The following is a 24,083-nucleotide window of genomic DNA, read 5'->3' as shown; positions in this document are numbered from 1 at the left end:
TTCCTTCTGTGTGAACCTCCCAATATGGCTACTTGCTTCATCAAAGCCAGCAAGGGAGAAAGTCTCCTAGTAAAATGGTGTTAAAATCTTAGTAGAATCATGCAAATGACATACCTTTGCTGTATTCTCTTGGCTAGTAGCAAATCATAGGTTCTTCTTTAACTCAAAAGGAAGGGATTAAACAAGGGTGTGAGTACTAGGAGATGGGGGTAATCATAAGTTGTCTTAGAATCTGTTGCTATACTCCTCATGAAACTTTCATATCTACTTCTTCCATTTGATTTTTATCTGGAGTATTACAATTCCTCTTTAAAACTTTAGATATCATTAGAATGGTGTATTAGTCAGGATTCTCCAGAGGGACAAAGGATGTATCTATAAAAATGGATTTATTGGGGGAATTGGCTCACATGATCATGAAGTAAAGTCCCAGCATGGGTCATCAGCAAGCTAGAGAACCAGAGAAGCCAGGGGCGTGGCTCTCAGAGAGCCTGGTAGCATGGCTCAGTCCAATTCCGAAAGCCTCAGAACTGGGGAAGCCAACAGTACCACACCCAGTGTGAGGCCAAAAGCCTGAGAGCTTCCAGGAGCCTGCTGGTACAAGTCCAGTAATCTGAAAGCTGAGGAACCTGGAGTCTGACGTCCAAGGGCAGGAGGAAAAAGTCCTGCTCCAGGAGGGAGAGAGAGAGCAGAGGGTGAATCCCCTATTTTTCCCCCAACTCTGCTTTGTCCTAGCAGGGCCCCCAGCCAATTGGATGGTGCCCATCCACACTGAGCGTTGGTCTTCCTCTCTTAGCCCACTGACTGTGTCATTCTTCTCTGGAAACACCTTCACAGACACATCCAGAAACAGTACTCACCAGCTATCTAAGCATCCTTCAGTCCCGTCAAGTTGACACCTACTATTAACCATTGCAGGTGGGAAAGCCTGAAATAATTGTCTTGGTCTGAGAAGAAATTGTTCCCTTCTTTCCAGCCTGAGAGCTGTTGCACTGTTGAAACAATGGTGCTGGAAGGGTAATTTTTGGTGTTTGAGCTGCTATTGGGAAAGTCTGTCTGAATAAGAGGCTGCTGTGGTGAGCTCTGAAGAAGCAGAAGGCAGTATGCTTTGTGAATTAATTTTATGAAAACATTACAGATTTATAAAAATTAAAACACACATATCGTCTCACTTTTGGAAAAGTTAAAAAACATAGGAAGTCAGGCTGACACTCTGAAACTAGGGTTGAAAGTGGGTAAAGGTCACAGAGTGAGAAAAATGAGGAAGAATGATACCAAAGAGCAACTGTTTTCTCATGGGAGAAAAATTGATTTTATTAGGATACCTTGCCAATGTGTGAGGCATTATGTGGGGATAGGATATTACTTCTAAGGCTCTATTTATTTATTTTTTATTTTATCTATTTATTTTTTTTGAGATGGCTTTTCACTCTTGTCGCCCAGGCTGGAATGCCATGGCGCAATCTCAGATCACTGCAACCTCTGCCTCCCGGTTCAAGCAGTTCTCCTATCTTAGCCTCCTGAGTAGCTGGAATTACAGGCACTCACCACTACACCCAGCTAAATTTATACATTTTTAGTAGAGATGGGATTTTGCTATGTTGGCCAGGGTGGTCTCGAACTCCTGATCTCATGATCCTCCTGCCTTGGACTCCCAAAGTGCTGGGATTACCGGTGTGAGCCACCACACCCGACCTATTTTTTTTTTTTTTAATTGTTAATTTGTTTTTAAGAGACAGGGTCTTACTCTGTTGCCTAGGCTGGAATGCAGTATAAAGTTTTAATATGCTTATGTTGTATACTCTTAATTATTTTATCCACTTCAAACTATTGCTTTGCACCTTAAAAAAGCGTGATAGAGGCCAGGTGTGGTAACTAATGCTTGTAATCCCAGCACTTTAGGAGGCTGAGGTAGGCAGATCGATTGAAGCCAGGAGTACAAGATCAGTCTGGCCAACATGGTAAAACCCTGTATCTACTAAAAATATGAAAAAAAAAAAAAAAATCAGCCAGGCATGGTGTTACACACTTGTAACCCCAGCTACTCGGTAGGCTGAGGCAGGAGAATTGCTTGAGCCTGGGAGGTGGAGGTTGCAGTGAACTGAGATTGAGCCACTGCATTCCAGCCTAAGTGACAGAGTGATATCCTGTCTCAAAAAACAAACGAGCAAAAAACAGAGTGTGATAGAAATCTAGAAACTGGAGAGTGACTGACTGCTTCATTATGCCATTTTGTGCGATGATAGACTGCTGGTTGAATTCTTGCTTTAAGATGATTGTCTTAGAGTTTAAAATATAAAACTACTCTCAAGAGTTTGCTTAATGGAAAAGACTGATTTGATTCCATGTCCCTTTTTTGAAACTCTGAACACTATTTGTAATCAACTTAAGACGATCCCACTTTTTATGAACTCACATGGATCCTGGAGACAAACATTTTTATTTTATCTGAGAAAATTGGTCTATATAAAATGAATAGAAGGAGAAGAGTCTGAGCTCACTTTATGAAAAAGCATTCTTTTCTCCACTGTGGCCCAAGTCACACACTGTTCTGTTTTCTCTTTGAAATCTTTGTCAACTCTCCCATTCAGAATCTGTCACTCATTTTATTCGTACTGCTTATATATTTTTCTTTTTTGACTACACTCTCCTTGAAGGAAAGAACTGCTTTTGCAGGTATTTCTCAGTTTTGTTTTCTATTGAATGTGTGTGGTGATGGCTTATCTATAATAAGCATTTTAATGTTTGCCAAATTCATCCTGTTTACCTACTGTGAGGCTGCCGTTTTTTCCTGTATCCCATCCTTTACCCCAGCATTTTCCAAAGTGTGAACTCAAGATAATGGTGGTCCCTAAGACTTTTAGAGGGTCTGCAAAGTCAAAACTGCTTTCATAATAATCAGAATGTATTTTTTTACTCTCATTTTCTTGAATGTACACCAGAATTTTCAGAGGGTGCATGAGGAGCTATGACCTCATCATCCTGTGGCTAATTAAATGTGTGCTTGTATATTCTTCCGTTTTAAAAATTTCTCATCTTTAATTTTGGACATGGTAAACATCAGTAAATAAAACAAAAACTAAAGTGCTTCGGGGTCCTTAAAATTTCAAAGTAGAAAAGAGCCCTAAGACAAAAAAAAAAAAATAGGAAAACTCCTTTTACTCTGTCATAGGTTATTCCATTAGCATCTTGAAAAATGAAGTGTGATCCTTGGTGGTTCTTTCACATTTGAGAGTGGGGCACCAAAATAGCTTGTAAGGGAGGGTTGTGGGCTGCTTCACTTGCTGTGTCACTTCAGGGCGATTATTCAGCAATCCATTTCACTGTGGCCCCCAGCTCCTGGTATTTGTAGATGTAGTACGTCCTCACTTAATGTCATTGATAGATTCTTGGAAACTGTGACTTTAAGCAAAACAACATATGACAAAACCAATTTTTCCATAGAGTAATTGATGTAAACAAGAGTTAAGTTCCTGACTGGGGCTCATGCTTGTAATCCCAGTACTTTGGGAGGCGGAGGCAGGTAGATTGCTTGAACCCAGGGGTTTGAGACTAGTTTGGGCCACATAGTAAGACCCTGTCTCTATAAAAAGAATGCAAAAATCAGCCAGGCATGGTGATATGTGCTTGTAGTCCCAGCTACTTGGGAGGCTGAGGTAGGAGGATGGATTGAGCCCAGGGATGTGGAGGCTGCAGTGAGCTGAGATCATGCCACTGATTCCAGCCTGGGCGACAGAGCAAGACCCTATCTTAACAACAACAACAACAACAACAACAACAACAACAAAAGCGAACTAAGTTTCTATGGTGTATTTTTGTCAAAAACCACTAAATAAAGACCCCAAACCCTTTAATATTAAACACTGAAATAAATGTGAGTTATATGTACATTTAAGAAAGATTAATAAAAACAAGTAAGATAATTATCTAATTTTTGGTGAATCAGTGAGTAATAGTGGTCTATAGTGTGGTGGGCTAAGTCAACGAATTAAGTTTTGCAAAGTGAAAATTACCAGGAGCACTTCCTGGCATCCCACAGTTCAAAAAGCAAACAAGGGCTTGCTGAATGCTTTCATAGTCATCATTTATTTTTGTGCATTGGTACAATTATCATAAACTTTATAAAGTTTTACAATAATTTGTTTTTATTTCTCCATTTATTTTTCAACTCACTTATTCCAGTTCAGGATTGTGGGTGGCTGGGGCCTGATCTGGCAGCTCAGGTGCAAGGTGGGAAGCAGCCCTGGACAGGATGCTGTCCCATCTCAGGACACTCGCAGCCATGCTCACTCACACTGGGGCCAAGTGCACATTTTTGGGATGTGGGAGGAAACCGGGGTACCCAGAGAAAATCTCTGCAGACATGGGCGGAACAGCCAACTCCACGCAGACAGTGGCTCTGGTCAGGAACAGGGTGTTTTGTTCTCATCAATGTTATAACAAAACAACATTATTTGAGAACCTGCTGTATTTTTTGGGGTGAGGAGGCAGTAATTTTCTTTACTGATGAAGATTCCAATTTCCTGTCTCTGTCTCTCTCCCTGAAAATGCTTCTGGGCATAAGCCTAGTTGTCAATATTTTGTGAATTCAGGAGGTGAAGAGTCCTGGCAGCCTTCCCTTTTATTACCACGGACTCTTCCTGAATACTCCATTTTTGGTACAGAACCTCATTCTTGCTATGAGGCATGCCTGGTTTCCAAATCCACAGCCTCTCTGCTTTTATTTCTCCAGAGATTAAACAGAGGTCCCTGTAGACTCGGTGTATTAGTCAGCTGGGACTCCCATAACAAAATACCACTGACTCGGTGGCCTAAACAACACAAATGTATTTGCTCACTGTTTTAGAGGCTATAAGTCCAAGACTGAGGTGCCGGCAGGGTTGGTGTTTGGTGAGGCCAAACTGAAGTTCTAAATAAAGACCCCAGTCCCTTTTACTATTCCTGGCTTGCAGGTGACCCCTTCTCTCTGCGTCCTTAGCAGGGTAGAGGAGAGAAAGCTCTCGTGTTTTTTCCTCTCCATGTAAGGCCACCAAGCCTATTGGATTGGTCCAACCCTTATGACCCTATTTAATTTGAAATACCTCTTTAAAGGCCCCATCTCCAAATACGGTTGTATTCTGAGGTAGTGGAGTCAGGGCTTCAACATATGAATTTTCAGGAACATAATTCAATCCATCACACTTAGCAAGGGGTTAGTCCTCTGGCTTCATTGTTGGCTGCTGGGTCTTGTGAAGGCTTGGCTCTCTGTACATCCTTTCTGCCAGTTCTCCTGTTTTCAGCCCTCTCCCTGTTCACCACCTTCTGAGGGAACAGGCATCTACATTCTGCTGCATGAATCAGCTTTCCTGTTGTGGCATTTCCCCTGTGTAGGTGCCTTGCAGCGTGAAGAAAGATGGTGAGACTTAGTTTCTAGCTATATCCTTTTCATCTTCCAAAAATGTGTTGATCTTTCTCATCTGTTACTGTTCTCCCTTGCTCTTTTGTCGATGTTGGTTTTTACCTTAAAAAAAAAAATTCTTTAAGAAATCTGAGGTGCAACAATAGAGATAAAAGCCTGTGTTCAGGCTGCCATTTTACACTGGAAATGAGTCATTGATATAATAATCAATGATATTGATTATTCTAAGTTAACCAAAGGTACATTGCTGGGACAAGACCTATTGGTCATGATTTTTTTTTTTTTTTTGGTTATTCTGTTTCCCTTTCTCTATCTTATTTTAAATTACTTACACAGTTTTGATTTTTTTGGTTATATTTTGTATGTTTTAAGTGGACTAGGAACTACACTGTACAGACTCAACTTCTCACTGTCTGCTTACAATCAATATTTCACCACTTTAATGGAATATAGAATTCTTACCATCAAGTAAGTCCCTTTATCTTGCCCCTGTAGTCTTTTAAGATATACATTATATTCACATTCTCTTATGGGCCAAATTGTATATGCCCCCAATGCATATGTTGATGTACTAATCCTCAGGACTTCAGAATGTGACTGTATTTGAAGCTAGGGCTTTTAAAGAGGTAATTCAGTTAAAATGAAGTTAAAATAAAGTCACTGGAGTGAGCCCTAATTCAGTATGACTAGCGTCACAGAAGAGGAGATTTGGACACAGACAGAGAGAGGATCATGTGAAGACATAGGAAGAAGATGGCCACCTGCAGTCCAAAGAGAGAGGCTGCAGAAGAGACCAACCTTGCTGGCACCTTGCTCTTGGAATTCTGGTCTCCAGAAATATAAGAAAATAAATTTTAATTGTTTAAACCCCATAGTTTGTGGTACTTTGCTATGGTAGCCCTAGCAAACTAATACACATACTTTTTGCCTTCAAAAGTCAAACATTTGAAAGAACTCAAAAGAATGATTTATGATGTTTACCAAGATATTTATCATCTTCATTGCTCTTCTTTCACTCCTGATGATCCCGATTTCTTTTAATAATATTTCCCTTCTGTTCAAATAACTTCCTTTAGCAATTCTTTTAGAGTAGGAATGCTCGCAACAAGTTTTCTAAGTGTTTCTTCATCTAAAAATGTCTTGATTTCCCTTTTGTTCTTGAAGGACATTTTCACTGGTACAGAATTCTGACTTGACAGTTGCCTTATTTTAGCACTTCAAAAATGTGCCACTTCCACCCCAACAAAATAATCATAGGATCTGAAAATGTGGTGCAGACTTGGTAGAAATAGAAAAGAAAAACACATAGAGTTATACAGATTGTTCTGAGTGTTAAGGAGAATTGGATCCTTTCTGATACCATAAAAACTTATAAATCTGAGTACACATCTCAGATCACTGTGTGCAGTGACATTTCATCCTTTGGCTGAGGATGAAGACACTGAGCTCTCTTGGAGACAGACAACACAGATCAAGTTGTTTTTCCTTATTCTTACTTTAAGGCTATTGCTAAGTATTGTTAGGCCCAAAGCATGTGCACAATCATGGAAACGTTAGGGCAACCACCACCACCAGTTGGACCAGAAACAAAAGATTGATCATAAAGTTTACGGGCTTAGAGAGCTGTTTGAAAAAAGATAAAAACTGTCATGAAAAAATTAGCCAGTATAAACCCAGTGCTAGTTGCATTAGAGAATATGTTATATTGGGCAAAATAAAGTTTGCTAAAACATGTTTCCACATTTTTATAGTATCTACTATTTAGTGTTGTATTTAATGAATGATAAATAGAGTTATTGGCATTCTGATTGACATATTTAAGTATAAATCTATTAATACAGGCATCCCCAAACTACGGCCCACGGGCTACATGCGGCCCCCTGAGGCCATTTATCCGGCCCCCTGCCACACTTCAGGAAGGGGCACCTCTTTCATTGGTGGTCAGTGAGAGGAGCACAGTATGTGGTGGCCCTCCAACAGTCTGAGGGGCAGTGAACTGGCCCCCTGTGTAAAAAGTTTGGGGATGCCTGTATTAATATATCACAAAAGAAAAAGTGCCTCTTCCTACTGGCCTCTATGATTTCAGATGTGAAATCCACTGTCATTTGAATTGTTATCCCACTATATTTACTTTGTTATTTCTGTCTGGCTGCTTTCAAGATTTTTTTATTGTCTCAAATTTTCAAAAATTTAATTATATGTCTGGGTATGAATTTCTTTGGGTTTTTCTTGTTTGAAGTTTAGTCAGCTTTTTCAATCTCTAGATTTATGTCTTTCCCCAAATTTGGGATATTTTTATCCATTATTTCTTGAAATAGTTTTTTAGTCCTGAATTCTTTCTCTTATCCTGTTGAGATTCTGATAACACAAATGTTAGATTTTTTTTGTTATTGTTCCACAGCTCCCTAAGTCTCTGTTCATACCTTCCCCCTAAACTTGTCTCTCTGTTGTTCACATTGGACAATTTCTATTGATATATTTTCAAGATCACTGATCTCTTTCCTCTGTCATCTTCATTCTACCACTGAGCCCAGCCTACCTTCACTCTACCACTGAGTTTTTAAAAAAAGTTCAGTTATTGTATTTTTCAGTTCTGTTATTTTTAGTTTTGTTCTTTATAGCTTCAATATTTTTCTGAGCCCTCTGTTTTTTCCATTTGTTTGAAGAGGGTTCATAATTTCTTGTTAGAGCATTTTATCATAACTCCTCTAAAATCCTTGTGACTAACATTTGTGTCACTTTGATGCTGGTGTCTGTCAATTGTCTTGTCTTTAAGGTTTTCCCTGTTCTTGGTATGATGAATAACTTTGAATTGTATCCTGACACTTTGAGTATTAAAGAGACTTTGGTTTAGAGGCAGTCAACCTGCTTGAGTTCACAACTCACGTCCTATTTACTTTTGTGGGCTCTGGCCTGAATGTTGATTTAGTTTTTATAGCCTTTGCCCTGCTATTCTGATCTGCCCTAGTCAGTGTGTTAGCCATAGGTGAATTGAAACCTGTATGGTATCTCTCACCATAGTTCAGTTCCCAAAACGTTACTGTGTTGATTCTGGTTGATTTCATGCACAGACAATTTAGGGGTATGCAGAGGACATCACACACAGATTCACAAGATTTCTTTATCCAGTCCCATCTTTTCTATAATCCTTCCCCACTCTCTAGTTGAGAGGAGGTAGGGTGTTACCTTTTTGCTGTTCTTCAGTTAGTAAGTGTAGGGTGGTAGAGGGCTTGTCCCTGTGGTCCATGTGGCTTCTGTGGTCACTATGAGATTGAAAAAGGGAAGGGTCACTGCTTCTTTCCTGATGCTGTCTTGGTTTAGGGCAGGAATGGTCAACAGGGCTCCAACCCATTGTAGTGAGGAGGAGAAGGCATGCTACTTCTGCTCTGTTAGTGCCAGGAAAGGATGGTCAGCTGGGCTCTTCATAGTGCCTGGTGGGGATGCAGAGAGATGCAGTTCTTTTGTGGTGTTTGCCTAAAATACAATGAGTATATTCAAAAGGGTTCTGTCTTGCAGGGCTGTCTTATTCCATGTCCTTTAGCTAAGGGGATTGATTCTCAACTGGGGATAATTTTATTCCCCTAGATGACATTTGCCAATGTCTAAGACATTTTTGGTTGTCACAGCTGGGGGGTTGTTACTGACTTCTAGCCAGGGATGCTGCTAAATATCGTCTGATACAGAAAACAAGATCCTACAGCAAAGAATTGTCCAGCTCCAAATCAAAAGTGCCAAGGGCGAGAAACTCTGAGGGACGGAGAGCAGACTTTTCTTGGAGCTTTTTGGTTTTTTTTTTTTTTGCACTTCCTCCATCTTGTCCAGAAACAGGACTTCCTCCAACATTTAAATGCATTACTTTTCAGTCCTTTATCATCTATCACTGATGAGAATTATAATTTATTTTTAGATAAATTGTCTTCCTCTTTGGTTGATTTTAAGAATTTCTCTTTTTATTTTATCTTAAAAGTAACCATTATGGATATAGGTGTAGATTTGTTTTTATTTAGACATTTTCTGTCTTAATTCTCGCTTTCTAATTCTGGAAAATTCTTAGTCATTATCTCTTTGAGTATTACCTCTCTCCTATTTCCTTCTTTCTTTCTTAGACCTCTTTAGATGGCTTATGTTGAAGCATCTCCTTTTTTGTTTCGTATCTGTTGACTATTCATTGATTCATACTCATATTCTTTATTTCTCTCTCTCCTTTCTCCCTTATGCACACCTTCTTTCTAGTAATTTCTACAGATTTTTCTTCCACTTAAATAGTTCTTTATTTTTTCCAGTAAACTGGTCATTTATTAGCAGTGATACTGATTGGCATAACAGATTTCTAGTAAATAGGCATGGAGTTGCATGGAGGTGACAGAGCAAGATTCAGACGCAGGACAGCATCTCTCACTTCTTCCACCTGTTCTTGTCATCGTCCCACTTGGTGGTGAAGCCCTGCCCGGGGTTCACCTTCCTGTCCAGCATCCTCTTGGTCTGCATGGCCACCCACTCTTTGTCAAAGGTGTGAAGGATGGGGCCATCCACTCGGTGCTTCTCCCAGATGATAATGAATGCCCCGAAGCCAGTGAAGAACATGGCAGCGCCCACAATTGTCTCCCACTCATTCGTGCTCCTGTTCATCTCGGCAAGGCTCTCCTTGAACTGAATGTGATACAATTAGACTTTCTCATCCATGGAGAGGTGGCTCCAGGAGGCCTTTTCCTTCTCCTTCAAGGCCTTTGGTCTGGTAGACAGGTGCTTGACGTGGGCCACATTGGGCAAGGGATAGTCATGCCAATCCACATAAGCTGGGAGCGCATAGTGATTGGTCTTCACAACATGTTTGTATGCTGATACACACACTGAGGTAGAAATTGCTTGCTTGCCAACTAGGCTAATTACCCTGGTAGCCAACATTCTGCCAGCCATGACCACCCTCTGCACCCAGTGTCTTGACACCCCAGTAGTTTTTTTTTTTTTTTTGAGATGAAGTCTCACTCTGTCGTGGAGTCTGGAGTGCAGTGCCATAATCCTGGCTCACTGCAACCTCTGCCTCCTGGGTTCAAGTGAGTCTTCTTCCTCAGCCTCCTGAGTAGCTGGGTTTACAAGTGCGTACCCTGTGATTTTGTATTTAACGCCCAACTAATTTTGTATTTTTAGTAGAGATGGGGTTTCACCATGTTGGCCAGGCTGGTCTTGAACTCCTGACCCTAGGTGATCCATCTGCCTCAACCTCCCAAAGTGCTGGGATTACAGGTGTGAGCCATTGTGCTCCGCCCTGATTCACATCTGATATACAAGATCACCCATCCATATATCCAGTTGAACTGGTATATAAATACTGCTGGGTGCTCTGCATTGTACTGTCTTGAAATTACTCATTAAACATATTGCTGTATTCCAATTACCTATTGTTTGAAAAAGATGTGTGTTAATATATGATGGCACATGGCCTAGCAGTCCCATAAAACTGGCATGTGTTTGGTAACATTTCTGATTCCAAAGCACTTGTTTTACTTTCACCGTTTTATAAATCTTCATCTTTTATAACCATTTTGCATATGAAGATATTAAGAGAAATTGTTGCTTTATTTGCTGTGATAAGACATTTTTAAGGAAGAAGGCAGTGCTATGTGCTGATTTATATCTTCAAGCACGACAAAAAACAGTTAATAGAGTGCTACTTTGAGCAGCACTGACTAGTGAAGTAATGTGTATAAGGACCTGCCTTTTCATGAAATGGTACACTGTGAAAGTTGTCTCATGAAAGGTGATTTTTAAAAAATGATTGATTTTATCAGTCACCTTTTAATGGCCATTTAGGGATTTTTTAAAGGTCAAAAAATACTGCCATGAATATTCCCGAATTTGCCATTTTACACTGTTTACTAGCACTGCTGAGTCAAAGGATATTTTCATTTAATATTTTGATGTTGTCAAATGTCACCGAAGAAACTGGAGTCTAAATCCAGCACCTTAGACTTCTCAGCCACACTACCACAATGTTGCCAAATTTCCCTACAGAAAGATTGTACCAGTTTATACTTTGATCAGCAGCGCATGGATAACAAAATCAAACAAAACTTTTCTATAAAAAACCATTTTAAACTATAGGTAATGGAACAAAAGTTTCCCTACCTGGCTCACAGAAACTTTTCCTGTCTTTCTCAACTTACATTTCCCAGGTGAGTAAGACCCACTCTTTTTTTTTTTGAGACAGAGTTTCGCTCTTCACCCAGACTGGAGTGCAGTGGCGCGATCTCGGCTCACTGCAAACTCCGCCTCCCAGGTTCAAACGATTATTATGCCTCAGCCTCCCGAGTAGCTGGGATTACAGGCATGTGCCACCAGGCCCAGCTAATTTTTATATTTTTAGTAGAAATGGGGTTTCACCATGTTGAACAGGCTGGTCTCAAACTCCTGATCTTGTGATCTGCTGGCCTCAGCCTCTCAAAGTGCTGGGATTACAAGCGTGTGTGAGCCACCACACCTGTCGGTAAGTTACTCTTGTTGGCCTAGAACCATGGTTTACAAAGTATGGTTATTGGTCTAGCAGCATTCGCTTCACTGGGAACTTGTCAGAAATTTAAACAATCAAAACTTATATCAGACCCACTGATTGAGAAACCCTGGGTGGAGCGCAGCAATCAGTGTTTGGACTAGCCTCCAGATGATTCTAGTACTTGTTAAAGTTTGAAAACCACTGGGCTAGGAGCAGCTAATCTTTGTGTAATGGAGAAGTCAGCTCAAGTGTTTACTCCCCCATTCTTGATACAAATCATAGAAATGGAATTCCTGAGTATTGATTTCTCCTGGCCCCTTCCTCCTCTTTGTTCCTACATCTCTGTCTTGATCGTGATACTTCACTGTTGGTGGCTGCTCTGATGTCTGCATTGCAATGGCCCAGATCAGCAAAGGAAAAGGAATCCATTTTCCTTAATTCATACAAATGTCAGCAGTCCATTCACTTGAAAGGCATTTGAATCTGTAGAAAACCAATTGATGGTAGACGGATAGGAGACGTTTCTATCTTGGTAACATAAACAGTTTAAAACTGAGTATTGAATGTATACCTTCTGAAGTCCTGTAGACATTCCCCAACATTCCTTCCCCATTCCCCCATTTTCTTCTCTACTGCACCTCCCACTGATTTTCTTTTTTCTCTAGAGTGATTTACTAATTGTATTTGTTTCCTTGTCTTTTGCTGTAATCACTAGGATTTTTATTGCAGACGATACAACTCACTCAACTTCTTTAAGAAGACAGAAGCTCAACTATAGAGTTGCATGGCAGCTTACAGAATTGATGAGAGGGCCAGAAACAAGCTCGTTAGCCACTCTGTCGTAGGCAACCTTGATACCCGTTTATTTACGTCTATCTTAATTTCTTTCATTAGGATTTTCTTTTTTTTTTTTTTTTTTTTTGAGATGGAGTTTCGCTCTTGTTACCCAGGCTGGAGTGCAATGGCACCATCTCGGCTCACCGCAACCTCCGCCTCCTGGGTTCAGGCAATTCTCCTGCCTCAGCCTCCTGAGTAGCTGGGATTACAGGCACGTGTCACCATGCCCAGCTAATTTTTTGTATTTTTAGTAGAGATGGGGTTTCACCGTGTTGACCAGGATGGTCTCAATCTCTCGACCTCGTGATCCACCCGCCTCGGCCTCCCAAAGTGCTGGGATTACAAGCTTGAGCCACTGCACCTGGCCAATTTCTTTCATTAGGATTTTCTAAACTTCTATGAATAAGTTTTTGGTGGGCTTAAATTAATATCCAGTTAGGTTTTTATTTTCTGCCTTCATGATTTCATGCTAATTTTCTGATTGCCCTCTGGATTTTCCAATCTTTCCTACCTCCCCTGCAGATGGTACACTAACCCCTACTGATAGAAACAAGGGAAGTGAAGATAGTAAGGCCTCTCCCACTTGACTGAGGCAGTTGAGCCTGCATTTGATGAGGAGTTTGACGTTGAGCTTGTCTTTCTTCCTGTTTGAAGACAGGACTTGGAGATTGAGGGGGTTTCAAATGATATCTCTGTTCAGTGGTAGCTCTGTGCTGGTGAGCAGGGCTAGGCTCCTTATAGGTGTTGATCCTATTAGAATTCCATGATACTCTGCTGAGTGTGAGAGGCTGATTGTTTTTTTTGGACACAGGGTATTACTCTGTTGCCCAGGCTGGAGGTGCAGTGGTATGATCTCAAGTCACTGCAACTTCTGTCTCCTGGGCTCAAGTTGATCCTCCCACCTCAGCCTCCTGAGTAGATGGGACTACAGGTGTGTGCCACCACGCCCAGCTGATTTTTTTATTTTCAGTAGAGACAGGGTTTTGCCATGTTGGCCAGGCTGGTCTCTAGCACCTGGCTTCAAGTGATCCTCCAACCTCATCCTCCTGAGTAGCTGGGATTACAGGTGTGAGCCACCGCCCAGGTGAGGCTGATCTTGGAGCAGGGAATCAGCATCTAAAAGCTGCTAAGGCCTCACAAAGCCTCTTGGAGGGTCTGCCTCTAGCAGATGGGTACATTAATAACCTGAGAAGCCATCACTAAGTGGAAAAGCCACCTAGATACAGGCTTTCCAGCTATTCAATTTTGCATGTTTCCTGGGTTCTCTCTGGATTCCACAACAGCCACAGATTGGATGATATGCTTCTGGCGTGCAGAGTCACCCTGCCACCTTGTGGCCATGTGTGAGAACTGTACTTCCCCTGATGTCGGCTTCCTTCCTATGTCTCAGCATCCAGCAAAGCTGAAATTGGTCACCCTGGATTGCTTCTGCTTTTAGCTTTTTGAACTAAAAGGATTTGAACAGATTCATAGCATACACCTAAAGAAGACTTTCTAATAGCTTTAATCAGAAATATATATACAAGAAATTTCCTTTCCCCTGTAATGACATCTTGACGTATTAGATAATGTGTGTTCAAAGCAAGAGTTCTTCAGTTTTATGTCCCGAAGCTGTTTCAGGGCTGCTCTGAGGGATCCTGTACTTTTCCTGGGGATTCAGGTGAGCATTATGTAGTTTATTAATTTTAGACCACAATTCTCTTTTAGGTCACATTCTTTTATTTTTCTGTATTGAATCCACTGCCTGACTGGTGGGAAAATTAAATCTCAATTATTACTAATACCCTTTCCCACGCCATAGGATAAAAATCCCAGGCTGATACAGTGCCATACATTTGGGATGGGGCCCCGTCCACTCCCCACAGTTGGCTCCATCAGGACCATTGCACATTCCGATATGCTGCTGCTGAACACTGGATCCCTAGCAACTAGGCTGTCAGAGGACCCTCCCCGCTCTTCATCCACTGACTGCTCCAGGAGACAATGCACCATGTCCATCTACTGTTGGCTTTCTGGAAAAGCTCCCCCAGCTCCCACCTACCCAGGCATAGGTGGGAATGAGGCCTGTGTTTCTGACAGAACACAATCCCTTAAACTCATTCCTTTTATATTCTGCAGAATATTCCTGTCCTTTCCCTTTTGGCATAGGCTTTCTTTCACCAACCCCTGTCTGGATGGGAACTTTTGTAAGAATCTTGAAACTTCAATTTATTACCCTGAAATTCACAAAATCATTAAAAATGGAGTGTGATTCTTGCCAAGGACTCCAAAACTCCAAACGTAAAGTTGTCTATCTTGGCTGGGCATGGTAGCTTAGGCCTGTGATCCCAGCACTTTGGGAGGCAGAGGAAGGAGGGTCACCTGAGGTCAGGAGTTTGAGACCAGCCTGCCCAAGATGGTGAAACCCCATCTCTCTTAAAAATACAGAAATTAGTCGGGTGTGGTGGCAGGTTCCTGTAATCCCAGCTACTCAGGAGGCTGAGGCAGGAGAATTGCTTGAACTTAGGAGGTGGAGGTTGCAGTGAGCCAAGATTGCATCATTGCACTGCAGCCTGGGTAACAGAGCAAGACTGTGTCTCAAAAAAAAAAAAAGTTGTCTATCTTATTGGAAGGGAAAAGGGAAAATGCTGATAGTAGCAATAGCAGCAGGAAGGAAGTACAAATTAATATCTCAATAAATCATCATGCTCCATTGTGTTTGATATAGTCAACAGACCTAAGGATTCTGCAGGGCAAAAATTGTTTCTTTACTTGAGCCAGCCCTACCAGTAGAAGGGTGTTTACTGAGGGTGTTTTTTTTCTTTTGTACTGTATTCTAAGCACCATGCTGGGTTCTTGCAAAATGAAGTTGACCTCACAGCTACTGTATGTTAATCAAGTACTAAGTGCTAGGAGAGGAATACAGCCAGAGTTCTGTGTGAGTGCTAAAGGAAGTTGCTGTAGTTTAAATGTGCCCCTCAAAATCCATGTGTTGGAAATGTAATACCCAGTGCAACATTATTGAGATGGGGGGGCCTAATGGGAGGTGTTTAGGTCGTAGGGCTCTGCTCTCATGAATGGATTAATACCACTCTAAAGACAACTCGAGAGCGGATTCATGCTCTGCTGCTCTTCTGCCATGTAAGGACACAGCAAGAAGGCCCTCACCAGATGGTGGGACCTTGATGTTGGACTTGTCAGCCTCCAGAACTGTAAGAAATACATTTCCATTCTTTGTAAACTACCCAGTCTGTAGTATTTTGTTTTAGCAGCACACAATGGACTAAAACAGAAGCGATGATCCTTGCAGGAGGAGTTACAGATGTCAGGAGATAACCTATGTGAGATATTTGAGCTGTCCCTGGAACCGTAAGAAAGCACCTTCTCGGCGGGAAAAGGGTGAGGCACAGAGCATGCAGGCAGTGAGAACTGCGCCGTCACAAGTGTGGTGTAGCCAAAGTCCATGGTCGATTCTGGGAATGCTCTGTAGCTCAGTGTGGTGCACGGGTAGGAATTATCTTAGCAGATGAACAAAGATGAGCTGGGTTGGAGCCTAATCACAGAGGGCCTCATCAGATATACCAACAAAATTTTAATTTATTTTTTAGGCCAGCAAATCACAGTCCACTTTCTGTTGCATTACATTCCCACTTAGGGAGATGTGCCAGTCCCTCAGGGCTAACTGTATTTCTATGGTTTTTCTCCTGATAAAGAAAGTGTCATTAACCTGGGAACATTATGGAGGGGAAAGGGAGAGAGAGGAGAGAAGGAGGAGGGGACAGGAGCAGAAGAGGAAGAGGGGAAAGCGAGAGGAGAGGGAGAGATGAGTTAGCGATTATTGGCCCAGGCCAAGCAAGAGGTGTTCAGGGGCTGACTCAGACAATTCATGGGAGATGTATTGATGTAAGACATTTTGGAGACAGAATCGGGGGGTTATATGTCATAGGTTACATGCAGCGGATAAGGGAGAAATAAACGATTATAGAGTTTTTCAAGTTTAGACAACTGGTTGGGTGAAAATTGCACTGAGACAGAAGGTAAGAGAAGCAGATTTGGAGGCCAAGGTAGTGAGTCGTTTGGGGGCACATTGAAGATGCCCGTGGGACTTCTGGACAGTGAGGCAAGGTGGGCGATTGCAAACGCGAGTCTAGAGCTTGGGAGAGAAGTTGGTGGTTTTAGTTTTGGGAGACATCAGTGAAGAGTCTTTAGGGAAGCCCCAAGAATGGGTGAGATCACCCAGGGAGAGTGAGTGGAACAAGGAGAAATGGAAAGGCCAGAGCTGTAGCGATATCAGTGTTGATGAGTAGGAGGCTAATGAAAGTATCAACGTGAGACCAGGAAAGAAGAGCCAGAGTTAAACGCAAAAGCCAGGAAGAGAGTGGCCACAGCGGGCAAAGGAAGATGATCTTATTTCTTTTCCTTCATTTATTTGTTTGTTTTTAGCTCTTTCCTTTTTTTAAAATTCATTTTTATTAGGAAGAAGTTTTTTTTTTTTTAATTTTTTCAGATGGAGTTTTGCTCTTGTTGCCCAGGCTGGAGTGCGATTGCATGATCTTGGCTCACTGCAACCTCCATCTCCCTGATTCAAGTGGTTCTCTTGCCTCAGCCTTCCTAGTAGCTGGGATTATAGGCATGTGCCACCACGCCCTGCTAATTTTGTACTTTTAGTAGAGACAGGGTTTCTCCATGTTGGTCAGGGTGGTCTTGAACTCCTGACCTCAGGTGATCTGCCCGCCTTGACTTCCCAAAGTGCTGTGATTACAGGCATGAGCCACTGTGCCTATCCAGGAAGGCAATTTTAATGTCACAAAGTGAAAGGGTAAGAAATGAACAAAGATCTTTAAAACAGCAGTGACAAGGTGGCTGCTAGCTTCCAGATTGATGTTAGCTAAGCAGCATAAAGGGAGCTGAGGTAGCTGCATCCTGATAATTAAGGTTTAGAGGGAGGTGAAGAGGTAGAGCTCATAAATACAGGCTATTCCATCAAGAAATTTGTAGGAGAAAATAAGGAGATGAGAGGGCAGCTTAGTATTCTAATACAGTATCTTATTTTAGAAGGGAAGACTTGAGTATATTTATAGGCTCGGAGAAAAAACCAATGGAAGGGGAGAGATGGAGGTGTAAAAAGGAAGAAATAATCAATGGGACAGTCACCCAATGAGGGGAAGGCAATGGAATGAAGTGAAACCTGTGGTTCTTCGTCATTTGGAACCAGTTTGGGGGACTCGTGACCAATTTGGCTTGTTTGAGGAGATACTGAAGTGAGGTAGAAATCCCCTAAGATTTCCCTGGGCAAAAAGCAAGAATAGGAAGTAACCCAAGATCTCCTAGGGTTATCTGGAAATAGCAGTTTGGCCTCTCAGCACCATTGAGATGCTTTTGGAGACAGCTATAGTATTCAAGTTCAAAAAAGGCAAATCACAGAGCATTTACTCTTAGCAGACATTGTATTGGGATACATTTATAGCTATGTTCCAGGATTTTGTTTCATGTCACAGGAAATGCTTTGCAGCTCCCCAGCCAACTGAATCTGGTTACAGGAAAAAGAAATGATTTTATCCTGTGTCACTGCTTTCATATTCATTAGCATGTATTTAGAAGCAATGGAGGAATTCCTAGATTAGCAGTTTTTATTTAAAAGGTTTTTAAAAATAATAGCTAAGTCTGTTTAATTTGAAATTCTTCAAGTCTAATAGATTATTTTAGTGTATTATAGATTCAGAGGGCATATGTGCCTGTTTGTTACATGGGTATTACATGTGTAATGGTGGGGATTGGGCTTCTAGTGTATCTATCATCCAAAATTTTGGACATTGTACTCAGCAAGTAATTTTTCAGTACTTCCCTCTGTGGAGTCCCTAGAGTTCATATGGTAGCTTTGTTTTTCTCCATCTTTATGTTCATGTGTGCCATTTGGTTAGCTCCCACTTGTAAGTAAGAACATGCGATATTTGATTTTTTGCTTTTGTGTTAGTTCACTTAAGATAATGGACTTCAGTTCGACCCATGTTGCTGCAAAGGACACGATTTCTTTCTTTTCCTTTCTTCCCTTCCCCTCCCATCCCCTCCCCTCTCCTCCTTCCCTCTCCTCCTCACCTCTCCTTCCTTCCTCCCTCCCTCTGTTGCCCAGGCTAGAGTGCAGTGGTGCAATCTTGGCTCATGGCAACCTCCACCTCCCAGGTTCCAGCAATTCTTCTGCCTCAGCCTCCCGAGTAGCTGGGACTACAGGTGTGAGCCACCATGCCCAGCTAATTTTTGTATTTTTAGTAGAAGCGTAGATTTCACCATATTAGCTAGGGTGATCTTGAACTCCTGACATCTTGATTCGCCCACCTCTGCTTCCCAAAGTGCTAGGATTACAAGTGTGAGCCACTGTGCCCAGGTGATTTCATTTTTTTTAATGGCTTCATAGTATTCCATGGTGTATATATGCCCCATTTTGTTTATCTAGTCAATTGTTTGTGGACATTTAGGTTGGTTCCATGACTATGCTATTGTAAATAGTGCTAAAAAAAACACACGAGTCCAGGTTTCTTTTGTTTTTATTATTTTTTTTAATCTGTTGTAGACTTTAAAACTTAAATTTTAATTTGTGTGAGTACCTAGTAGGTATAGATATTTGTGGGGTACATAAGAAGTTTCAGTGCAGTCATTCAATGTGTAATAATCATCTCATGTAAAATTAGGTATCCACGCCCTCAAACATTTATCCTTCATGTTATAAACAATCCAATTACACTCCTTTAGTTATCTAAAAATGTGCAATTATTACTAACTGTGGTTACCCTGTTGTGCTAACAAATATTAGGATTTACCCATTCTTTCTATTTTTTTGTATCCATTAACCATTTCCACCTTATCCTCCTGCCTCTCTTCTCAGCCTCTGATAATCACCCTTCTATTCTCTATGTCCATGAGTTTATTGTTTTGATTGTTTAGGTCTCACAAATAAATGAGAGCATGTGATGTTTGTCTTTCTGTGCCTGGCTTATTTCACATAGCATAATGACCTTCGGTTCTACCCATGTTTTTGCAGATGACAGGATCTCATTCTTTTTTATGGCTGAATAGTACTCCATTGTGTATAAGTACCACATTTTCTTTATCTGTGCATCTGTGATGGACACTTAGGTTGCTTCCACATTGTGGATATTATGAACAGTGCTGCTACAAACATGGAGAGTGTGTAGGTTTCTCTCTGATATACTGATATATATATATTTTAAGGTATATACCCAGCAGTGGGATTGCTAGATCATATGGTAGCTCCATTTTTAGTTTTATTTTTTTGTGGCACCTCCCAACTGTTCTTTGTAGTTATTGTACTCATTTACATTCCCAGCCAACAGTGTTCCTTTTGCTCCACATCCTTGCCAGCATTTGTTATTTCCTGTCTTTTGGATATAAGCCATTTTCACTAGGATGAGACGATATCTCACTGTAATTTTGATTTGCATTTCTCTGATGATCAGTGATATTGAGCACCTTTTCATAGGGTTATTTCTTCACTTTGTTTATTGTTTCTTTTGCGGTGCAGAAGCTTTTTAACTTGATGCAATCCTACTTAAACATTTTTGCTTTGGTTGACAGTGTCTGTGGGATATTACTCAATAAATTTTAGCCCAGACCAATATCCTGAAATGTTTCCTTGATGTTTTATTGTAGTAGTTTCATAGTTTGAGGTTCTAGATTTAAGTCTTCAATCCATTTTGATTAGATTTTCGTATATGACAAGAGACAGGGATCTAGTTTCAGTCTTCTGCATATGGATATCCAGTTTTCCCACCACCATGTATTTATTTTTATTTTTTATCAATACAGTGGGCTGACTTAATTCAAATTTCCCTCATGTATATATATATTTAAAATTGCATTTTAGGTTTTGGGGTACATGTGAAGAACATGCAGGATTGTTACATAGGTACATACATGGCAATGTGATTTGCTGTCTTCCTCCCTATCACCTTTAGCTGGCATTTCTCCCCATGTTATCCCTCCCCAACTCCCCACCCTCTGCTGTCCCTCCCCTAGATTCTCTCCCCACAGACCTCCATGTGTGATGCTCCCCTCCCTGTGTCCACGTGTTTTCATTGTTCAATACCTGCCTGTGAGTGAGAACACGCTGTGTTTGAGTTTCTTGTGTCAGTTTGCTGAGAATGATGGTTTCCAGGTTCATCCATGTCCCTACAAAGGACACGAACTCATCATTTTTTATGGCTGTGTAGTATTCCATGGTGTATACGTGCCACATTTTCCCTGTCTGGTCTACCAACGATGGGCATTTGGGTTGGTTCCAAGTCTTTGCTATTGCAAAGCAGTGCTGCAGTGAACATTCGTGTGCATGTGTCCTTATAATGGAATGATTTATAATCCTTTGAATATATACCCAGTAATGGGATTGCTGGGTCAAATGGAATTTCTATTTCTAGGCCCTTGAGAAATTGCCACACTGTCTTCCACAGTGGTTGAACTAATTAACACTCCCACCAACAGTGTAAAAGTGTTCCTATATCTCCACATCTTCTCTAGCATCTATTGTCTTTGGATTTTTTAGTAATTGCCATTCTAACTGGCATGAGATGGTATCTCAATGTGGTTTTGATTTGCATTTCTCTAATTTATTGAAGAGACTATCTTTTCATCAGTGTATGCTCTTGGCACCTTTGTCCAAAATGAGTTCACAGTAAGTGTATGGATTTGTTTCTGGGTTCTCCATTCTGTTCCATTGGTCTATGTATCTGCTGTTATGCCAGTATCATGCTGTTTTGTTTAGTATAGCTCTGTAGTATAATTTGAAGTCAGGTAATGTGATTCCTCCAGTTTTGTTTTTTTGTTTAGGATCATTTTGGCTATACTGGGTCTTTTGTGGTTCCTTGTAAATTTTAGGATTTTCTTTTTCTGTATATGTGAAGAATGTCATTGGTATTTTGATAGAGATTGCATTGAATTTGTAGATTGCTTTGCGTAGTATAAACTTTTTTTTTTTTTTTTTTTTTTTTTTTGAGATGGAGTCTCACCCTGCAGCCCAGGCTGGAGTGCAGTGGCATGATCTTGGCTCACTGCAACCTCCACCTCCCAGGTTCTTGTTCAAGCAATTCTCCTGCCTCAGCTTCCCAAATAGCTGGGATTATAGGTGCCTGCCACCATGCCCAGGTAATTTTTGTATTTTTAGTAGAGACAGGGTTTCACCATGTTGGCCAGGCTGGTTTTGAACTCCTGACCTCATAATCCACCCTCCTTGGCCTCTTGAAGTGCTGCGATTACAGGCGTGAGCTACCACGCCTGGCTGTATGAACATTTTAACAATATTGATTATTCCAATCCACAAATATGGAATCTCTTTCCATTTTTTCAGTGACTTCTTCAATTTAGTTCATTGGTGTTTTGTAGTTTTCATTATAGAGATCTTTTCCTTCTATAAGTTAATTCCTGGATATTTAATTTTATGTGTGGCTATTGTGAATGGTATTACTTTTTGATTTTTCAGATTATTTACTGTTTTCATGTAGAAATGCTACTGATTTTTGTATGTTGATTTTGTATCCTGCAACTTTATAGAATTTATCAGTTCTAATCAGATTTTTTTTTTTTTGGTGGAATCTTTGAGTTTTTCCAACTAGAAGATCATATCATCCACAAATAAGGGTAATTTGACTTCTTCCTTTCCAATGTGGATGCCCTTATTTCTTTCTCTTATCTGATTGATCTAGCTAGGACTCCCAGTATTATGTCAAATAACAGTGGTGAAAGTGGGTGTTCCTGTTGTGTTCCAGATCTTATAGGAAAGCCTTTCAGTTTTTCATCATTCAGTATGATACTAGCTATGGGTCTGTCGTATTTGGCTTTTATTATGTTGAGGTATGTTCCTCTATACCCATTTTTTAGGGTTTTGATCATGAAGGGATGTTGAATTTTATCAAATGCATTTCGACATCAATTGAAATGATCATATAGTTTTTGTTCTCCCTTCTGTTATGATGTACTACACTGACTGATTTGCATATGTTGACTCATCCTTGTGTCCCACGAATAAATCCCACTTGGTTATGATGGATGATCTTTTTAATGTGTTATCGAATTCAGTTTGCTAGTATTTTGTTGAGGATTTTTGCATCAATAGTCATCAGAGATAATGGCTTGCAATTTTCTGTGTTTGAGGTGTCTCTGTCTGGTTTTGGTATTAGGGTAATTCTGGCCTTATAGAATGAATTTGGAAGGATTCTCTACTCCTAGATTTTTTGGAATAGTTTGAGTAGGATTGGTACTGGTTCTTTAAATATTTGGTAGAATTAAGCAGTGAAACCATTGGGTTGCAGGCTTTTCTTTACTGGGAGACTTTTTATTATGGCTTCAATCTTGTTACTTGTTACTGGTCTGTTCAGGTTTTGGATTTCTTCATGGTTCAATCTTGGTAGGTTGTATGTGTCTAGGAATTCATCAGTTTCTTCTAGATTTTTCAATTTATTGGCATGTAGTTGCTCATAGCAGCCACTAATGATCCTTTGAATTTCTGCAGTATCAGTTGTAATGTCTTCTTTTTGTGTCTGATTTTATTTATTTGGATATTCTCTCTTTTTTCTTAGTCTGGCTAAAGGTTTGTGAATTTCGTTTAACTTTTCAAAAAAACCAACTTTTTGTTTCATTGATCTTTTGTATTCTTCATTTAAAATTCATTCATTTCTATTCTGATTTTTATTATTTGTTTTCTTTTACTAATTTTGTGTTTGGCTTGCTCTTGTTCTTTAAAATGCATTGTTAGGTTATTTGAAAGTTTTCTTCCTTTTTGAATGTAGGCACTTGCAGCTATAAACTTCCCTCTTAGTATCTCTTTTGCTATGTCCCACAGGTTTTGGTATGAGACCTGTGTATTTCTATTATCATTTATTTCAAGAAAATTTTCAATTTCCTTCTTAATTTCTCAGTTGAACCATTGATCATTCGGGAGCATATTGTTTAATTTCCATGTATTTGTATAGTTTCCAAAATTCCTCTTTGTTGTTGATTTCTAGTTTTATTCCATTGTTTGTTGTAAAAGAAGATACTTTATATAATTTCAGTTTTTTGAATGTTTTAGGACTTGTTTTGTGACCTAACATATGGTCTATTCATGTCTTGGGGAAAAGAATTTGTATTCTACAGCTGTTGGGGGAAATGTTCTATAAATATACATTAGGTCCATTTGGTCTATAGTACAGATTACGTCTGATGTTTCTTTATTGATTTTCTGTCTGGAAGATCTGTCCAATATTAAAAGTGGGGTGCTGAAATAGGACACCCCCCTTATTTTTAGCTATTATTGTATTGGGGCCTATCTCTTTGGCTCTAATATATGTCTGGGTACTCCAGTGTTGGATGCATGTATATTTAAAATTGCTATAT

The 24,083-nt window shown here is 40.4% G+C and overlaps 1 protein-coding gene and 1 pseudogene across 1 annotated transcript in view; one reads left to right on the top strand and one right to left on the bottom strand.

Moving 5' to 3' along the window:
* Positions 1 to 24,083, top strand: part of SYT16 (synaptotagmin 16) — a 284,745-nt gene that overhangs the window by 9,044 nt on the left and 251,618 nt on the right. The gene's annotated exons all lie outside the window — the stretch shown is intronic.
* LOC101046901 (cytochrome c oxidase subunit 4 isoform 1, mitochondrial pseudogene) lies at positions 9,794 to 10,316 on the bottom strand (annotated as a pseudogene).

Source organism: Saimiri boliviensis, chromosome 2 (assembly GCF_048565385.1).
Source record: "Saimiri boliviensis isolate mSaiBol1 chromosome 2, mSaiBol1.pri, whole genome shotgun sequence".
NCBI classification, from domain to species: Eukaryota; Metazoa; Chordata; class Mammalia; order Primates; family Cebidae; genus Saimiri; species Saimiri boliviensis.
This window is presented reverse-complemented; position numbering and strand designations above follow the sequence as displayed.